At 36.0% G+C, this 6,000-nt stretch overlaps 1 long non-coding RNA gene across 1 annotated transcript in view; it reads right to left on the bottom strand.

Moving 5' to 3' along the window:
• The window catches only part of LOC123332813, a 120,806-nt gene extending 117,045 nt beyond the window's left edge, over window positions 1–3,761 (bottom strand). The window contains exon 1 of the long non-coding RNA XR_006549870.2: window positions 3,284–3,761. This is a non-coding gene — a long non-coding RNA (uncharacterized LOC123332813). The remainder of the gene's footprint in view (window positions 1–3,283) is intronic.
• Window positions 3,762–6,000: the final 2,239 nt, after the last annotated feature.

The raw sequence follows: 6,000 nt of genomic DNA on the forward strand, positions 1-6,000 counted from the left end.
TTTCTCATGGTGTACTCTGCATATAAGTTAAATAAGCAGGGTGACAATATACAGCCTTGACGTACTCCTTTCCTATTTGGAACCAGTCTGTTGTTCCATGTCCAGTTCTAACTGTTGCTTCCTGACCTGCATACAAATTTCTCAAGAGGCAGATCAAGTGGTCTGGTATTCCCATCTCTTTCAGAATTTTCCACAGTTTATTGTGATCCACACAGTCAAAGGCATTGGCATAGTCAATAAAGCAGAAATAGATGTTTTTCTGGAACTCTCTTGCTCTTTCCATGATCCAGTGGATGTTGGCAATTTGATCTCTGATTCCTCTGCCTTTTCTAAAACCAGCTTGCACATCAGGAAGTTTACAGTTCATGTATTGCTGAAGCCTGTCTTGGAGAATTTTGAGCATTACTTTACTAGCGTGTGAGATGAGTGCAATTGTGCGGTGTTTGAGCATTCTTTGGCATTGCCTTTCTTTGGGATTGGAATGAAAACTGACCTTTTCCAGTCCTGTGGCCACTGCTGAGTTTTCCAAATTTGCTGGCATATTGAGTGCAGCACTTTCACAGAATCATCTTTCAGGATTTGAAATAGCTCAGCTGGAATTCCATCACCTCCACTAGCTTCGTTCATAGTGATGCTTCCTAAAGCCCACTTGATTTCACATTCCAGGATGTCTGGCTCTAGGTGAGTGATCACACCATCGTGATTATCTGGGTCGTGAAGATCTTTTTTGTACAGTTCTTCTGTGTATTCTTGCCATCTCTTCTTAATATCTTCTGCTTCTGTTAGATCCATACCATTTCTGTCCTTTATCGAGCCCATCTTTGCATGAAATGTTTTCTTAGTATCTCTAATTTTCTTGAAGAGATCTCTAGTCTTTCCCATTCTGTCTCTAAGTACTATCAAATTTGATAATCAAATTTCTTTATGCTGACTTAAAATATACAAGCCTCATTTTTGTCTAAGAAACTTATTTTTCCAAGGAATTAGGTACAGGAAAATGTACTAGTCACATATGAAAAAAGAAAGGAAAATACACTATATGAAACATATGGAATACTTTGGTACCTTTAAGGCAGTTAATTAGAATCTAAACAATGAGCTTCAGCATGTGTCCTATTATTGTCACATTAGAATATTAGCTCTTGAGCTCTATGTCCTCACATATTTTGTGCACTCAGCAGAAAAGTATGCATTATACTGACACATATACACTGACTATCACATGAAATAGAAGAAACAGCTTACTGAAGTTTGTGTGTCTATGTGCATGTGCATACGAATACACATATGTGGTGTATATACATACACATACACACACATAAGTGGGTATGTTTACTTCTGTTCTTCAAAATTTGTAGTAAGAACTGTGTCCTGAGAAAACTAAACAAGATTCCTCTTTGAACCATCTAGAACGGATTTACACATATTCCTCATCTGAACAGTGATATAAGATTTGGAAAACTAAAATATCAGGGCATCTTTACTTACCAGCAATTACTAAGATAAAAGCTAGAATGATACTAAAATATAGGCATTGGGTGTAACTACCTTCTTTCTTTAAAATAATACATATTTTGCATAGATGCATGATAAAAAGCTGAAGACAATCACCCTGGAATAATATGTCTACATATCATAAACTAAAAAGTTCCCTTTATCCTAGATATGTCCTCTATAAATTACTTTTTATAATCATAAGTGAAAGTAAAAGTCACTTTTCAGTGTCCAACTCTTGGAACCCCTATACAGTCCATGAAATTCTCCAAGCCAGAATATTGGAGCAGGTAGCATTTCACTTCTCCAGGGGATTTTAGCAACCCTGGGATTGAACCCACGTCTCCCGCATTGCAGGCAGATTCTTCACCAGCTGAGCTCAAGGGAAGCCCAAAAGAATACTGGAGTGGGTAGCCTATCCCTTCTCCAGTGGTTCTTCCCGACCCAGGAATGGAAGCGGGGTCTCCTGCATTGCAGGTGGATTGTTTACCAACTGAGCTATCAGTGAATTACATCAAATTTACATGGAATTTGTTTCTTTCTTCAAAAAAAAAAAAAGCATTTCAACTGAATTTCAAAGGTCAGAATACAAGTTCCATTTACATATACTTGTAAAAACATAATGGCATGTTAAAAACATTATAAAATTGCACAGAATTAAATGCATACACAAGCATTCTCTCACACACACAAGTGGTACTGGTGAAATCTGAATCAGGTGAGTGGGTTGTATTGCTGTCAATCCTAATTGTGATATTTACTACAGCTATGTAATATCTTACAATTGAGACAAACTGGATAGCAAGTATAGCTGATCTATTTTATACAACTGCAAGTTAAACTATAATTATCTCAAAATGAAAAGTTAAAAATCTGATTTATATATAATATATAAAGATATATCACAATTAAAATTTAAAAATTCTTTATATAAGATAATATATATATATATACATATATATACACATATATATATATATATGATGTGACACATAGAGTGCAGATAATGCCAAAAACCCTCTAGACTGCCCATCAAACCTATCCTGTCCCTCTGGTAAACATATCCCTCCCTTAATTCTAAAAGTAGCTACATTAGGTTGTGAAATAAGAATCCATTCATTAGTTTTAAAATATAATTTGAGGGAGCACCAAGAGTGATTCTAGTTCTTTCTGAACTCCCTAACACCTGAATCCATTTTTTCTAAATATACGGGGAAAAGACTCAAAATGAGTTTGTCAGGATTGTAGTCATACATAATTTTGAGAATGTATATTTCAAGCAACAATACAATCCATTTGATACTAATATTAATTCTTTTTTTGTTGTTATCTTTCTTACCTATTCAGATTAAAATCTCCCAGACTCAGCCACTGAAAGGCATGACACTTATCCTCTATTTATATGATCATTTCACCTTTTAAACTTATTCATGTTCTTTGAAATGAAACCTCATTTCCACCTGAGGTAAATATAGCATTTCTTATTTAATTTTTCTGTTCCTGAAGTTCTCTGAACTCCAAATTATTAAGTGCCCACCCACATGATTCAAGAACAAAAATAGTAACAAGGAAATAGCTAATAGTCAAAAGAAAAATCTGAATTCAAGTAGAATAATTTTAAACTTGTCTCTTGGAATCTTCCTCTTGCTCTCCTTTGCAGAATGCTCTCCTTGATTTGTTGCGATTCCAAGTCCTAGTCTGAGACCCTTTCTTTCTCCCTTTGGGAAGAGAGATAACCAGGTCATGGCTTTACTGATCATATGTACACAGATAATTCATTTACACTGACCTCCAGCACAGATCCTCCTGCTGACATTCCAAACCCAAACAGCCAAACATCCTGTCCATCTTGGCTTAGCAGTCAGAAAGAACACTCTGATGCTCTGTGACACACCTCGTCAAGAAGGAGATGCTGAGGCTCTGCCAAGTACCACGTTAGGAAGGAGAGACGTATTTGCCTAGTTCCCAGGATGCCTAGCGGCAAACTACCCTCAGCTGTCAGATCTTTTTAAGAACTGGTTCATCTGAAACAAGTCAGCACTCGCAGGACCTTTCCCTCCACTCAGCGTAGCTCACATGAAATCACATGCATGAGGGCCTAGCGCTCTCACCCTATACGGGGATAACTGTGGAAGTCTATCCAGCATCAGAGAAGTTAGCTTAGATTTTCTGCTGAGACTATATCCCATGGCAACTTTTCTCTTCTCCTAGTACTTTTTTATCTTCCAGAGATGGCTCTGTGCTCAGTGAAGCACAATCTGTGGCAATTGGTACCAGGTGTGAGCCAATTTCAGAAAAAAAAAAAAAAAAAAAAAGAAGAAAAGATTTCTGAAAATGTTTTTGACCAGAATATGTGGGTTGATAGCCCTAGATGTGTGGGTTGATGGCCAAGAAATGAAGTAATTGACTTGTCCATAATATGATGAAAGTGAAGGTCACCCAGTTGTGTCCAACTCTTTGCAATCATATGGACTATACAGTCCATGGAATTCTCCAGGTCAGAATACTGGAGTGGGTAGCCTTTCCCTTCTCCAGGTGATCTTTCCAACTCAGGGATTAAACCCAGGTCTCCCACATTGTAGACGGATTTTTTTTTAGCTATTCTTGGGCTTCCTACCCAGAAATGGAACCAGGGTCTACTGCATTGTAGGCAGATTCTTTACCAACTGAGCTATGAGGGAAGCCCATAATAAGATAGCATTGCAGCTTATTTTTCAGTTCTTGTTTAATATCTAACATCCCACATACTTTAAATTCTGGACTATGGTTCTCTCTTACATTGCAGTGCTTTGCACATACTAGATTCTTATCTATTGAATGAATTAAAATGTCTTTTGCCAGTGCCCCCCTAAAAAAATTTCAATATGATATCTGCTTAACATGAATTTGAGAGAGCATCTTGAAAAGGCTAAGTATGATGTAACAAACATCTTAGAGATGTATGAAGAAGATAAGATGGGGAAAATTTTGGCAGCCTTCTATGGCACAATTCCTTGGTGATAGGAGTATTTGGCAGTAGAAGAAAAGAGTTAACTAATAGTTACTCAACCTCTTTCTAATTTGGTCTTTTGCCCATATCTCCTCCTAATTCCAAGTTGCTTACTTTATGGCCATTTGGGACCATCCCAAAATGTGGAATCTACATGTTAGCAAGTGTTTGTGAGTCAACCAATGACAGAATTATCATTAGTGTTTTGAGTGGCATAGCAGAAAAAGTCAAAGACATTTGAGTCAGATTAAAATTAGTTCAACTACTGGGTCTGCAATTTACTAAATGTGTATTGGGCGGTCTTAGTTAAACTCCTTAAATTCTCTGAGGCTTAGTATGTTATTATCTACTGACTTTCCATCCATAAAAAATATGCAGATGCCAAACAACAGGAATGGAGTAAAAGTGTCCTATAATTATATACTGGGCTTCCCAGGTGGCTCTAAAGGTAAAGAACCTACCTGTCAATGCAGGAGACATAAGAGACATGGGTTCCATTCCTGGAGGGGAACATGGCAACCCACTCCAATATTCTTGCTTGGAGAATCCTGTGGACAGAAGAACCTGACGGGCTATAGGGTTGCAGAGTCAGACACGACTGAAGTGATGTAGCACAGCACACAACATATCTATATACAATGTGTGTACACATATGTGTATACACACATACACATCTACACATATTCATCCCACATCTAAGACCAGTATTTTTTCTGCTACCTCTCAATCACTGTAAGACTTGATGAGTAAATTATTTTTTTAAATCACAATTGCCTTTTAATTGCTCATTTTTAACAGTGCTAACTGATGTGTCACAGTGTACTATAATCTACCTTTGACTCTGTGCAAGTGTTTAATGTCTAGGATGTGTGAAATCCTTTTCTGAAGCATTGTTTTTACTTGCAAAATTTTGTACATGTCAAGAGACTAGTCGTGGTGTGTTCAACTTTGTATTGATATTTAACAGCCTCATTCTACATTATCTGTGTTATCACAGTTAAATAATAGAGGGTACTTTCATTTTATCTTTCTTTTAAAATTACCTTTTGGATTTTATTGAATATTTCACTATTCTAATACCACAGGTGCTGTGCTATTTTCCCTCTGATATTGATATAAAAATTTGTAGTTCTTCCTTTTAAAAGTGAATTGCATTTGGGTACGATGGCATATATTATTAAATTCTCTACAACATATACTTCAAATACTTTTAAATATCAATATATCATGACCCTTTTAGGTAACGTTTTGGTAATGTGGAATACCATAATAATATATATACAAATAATTTATTTAACATATTCAATACCTTAGACTATAGCCAATTAAAAAAATTAGTTACTCCAATATATGCTTTCATAAATTTTATTATGATCAGAAACAACTAGATTGAGGAACTTTTACCAAACATATATGTAGATAGAAAATTAATATTTTAGTAGATTATATTATGCAAGTATATAACATATCCAAATATATCAGAGGGTAGTAGGGATATATACAGTTTTGGAATATTT

Source organism: Bubalus bubalis, chromosome 3 (assembly GCF_019923935.1).
Source record: "Bubalus bubalis isolate 160015118507 breed Murrah chromosome 3, NDDB_SH_1, whole genome shotgun sequence".
NCBI lineage: Eukaryota > Metazoa > Chordata > Mammalia > Artiodactyla > Bovidae > Bubalus > Bubalus bubalis.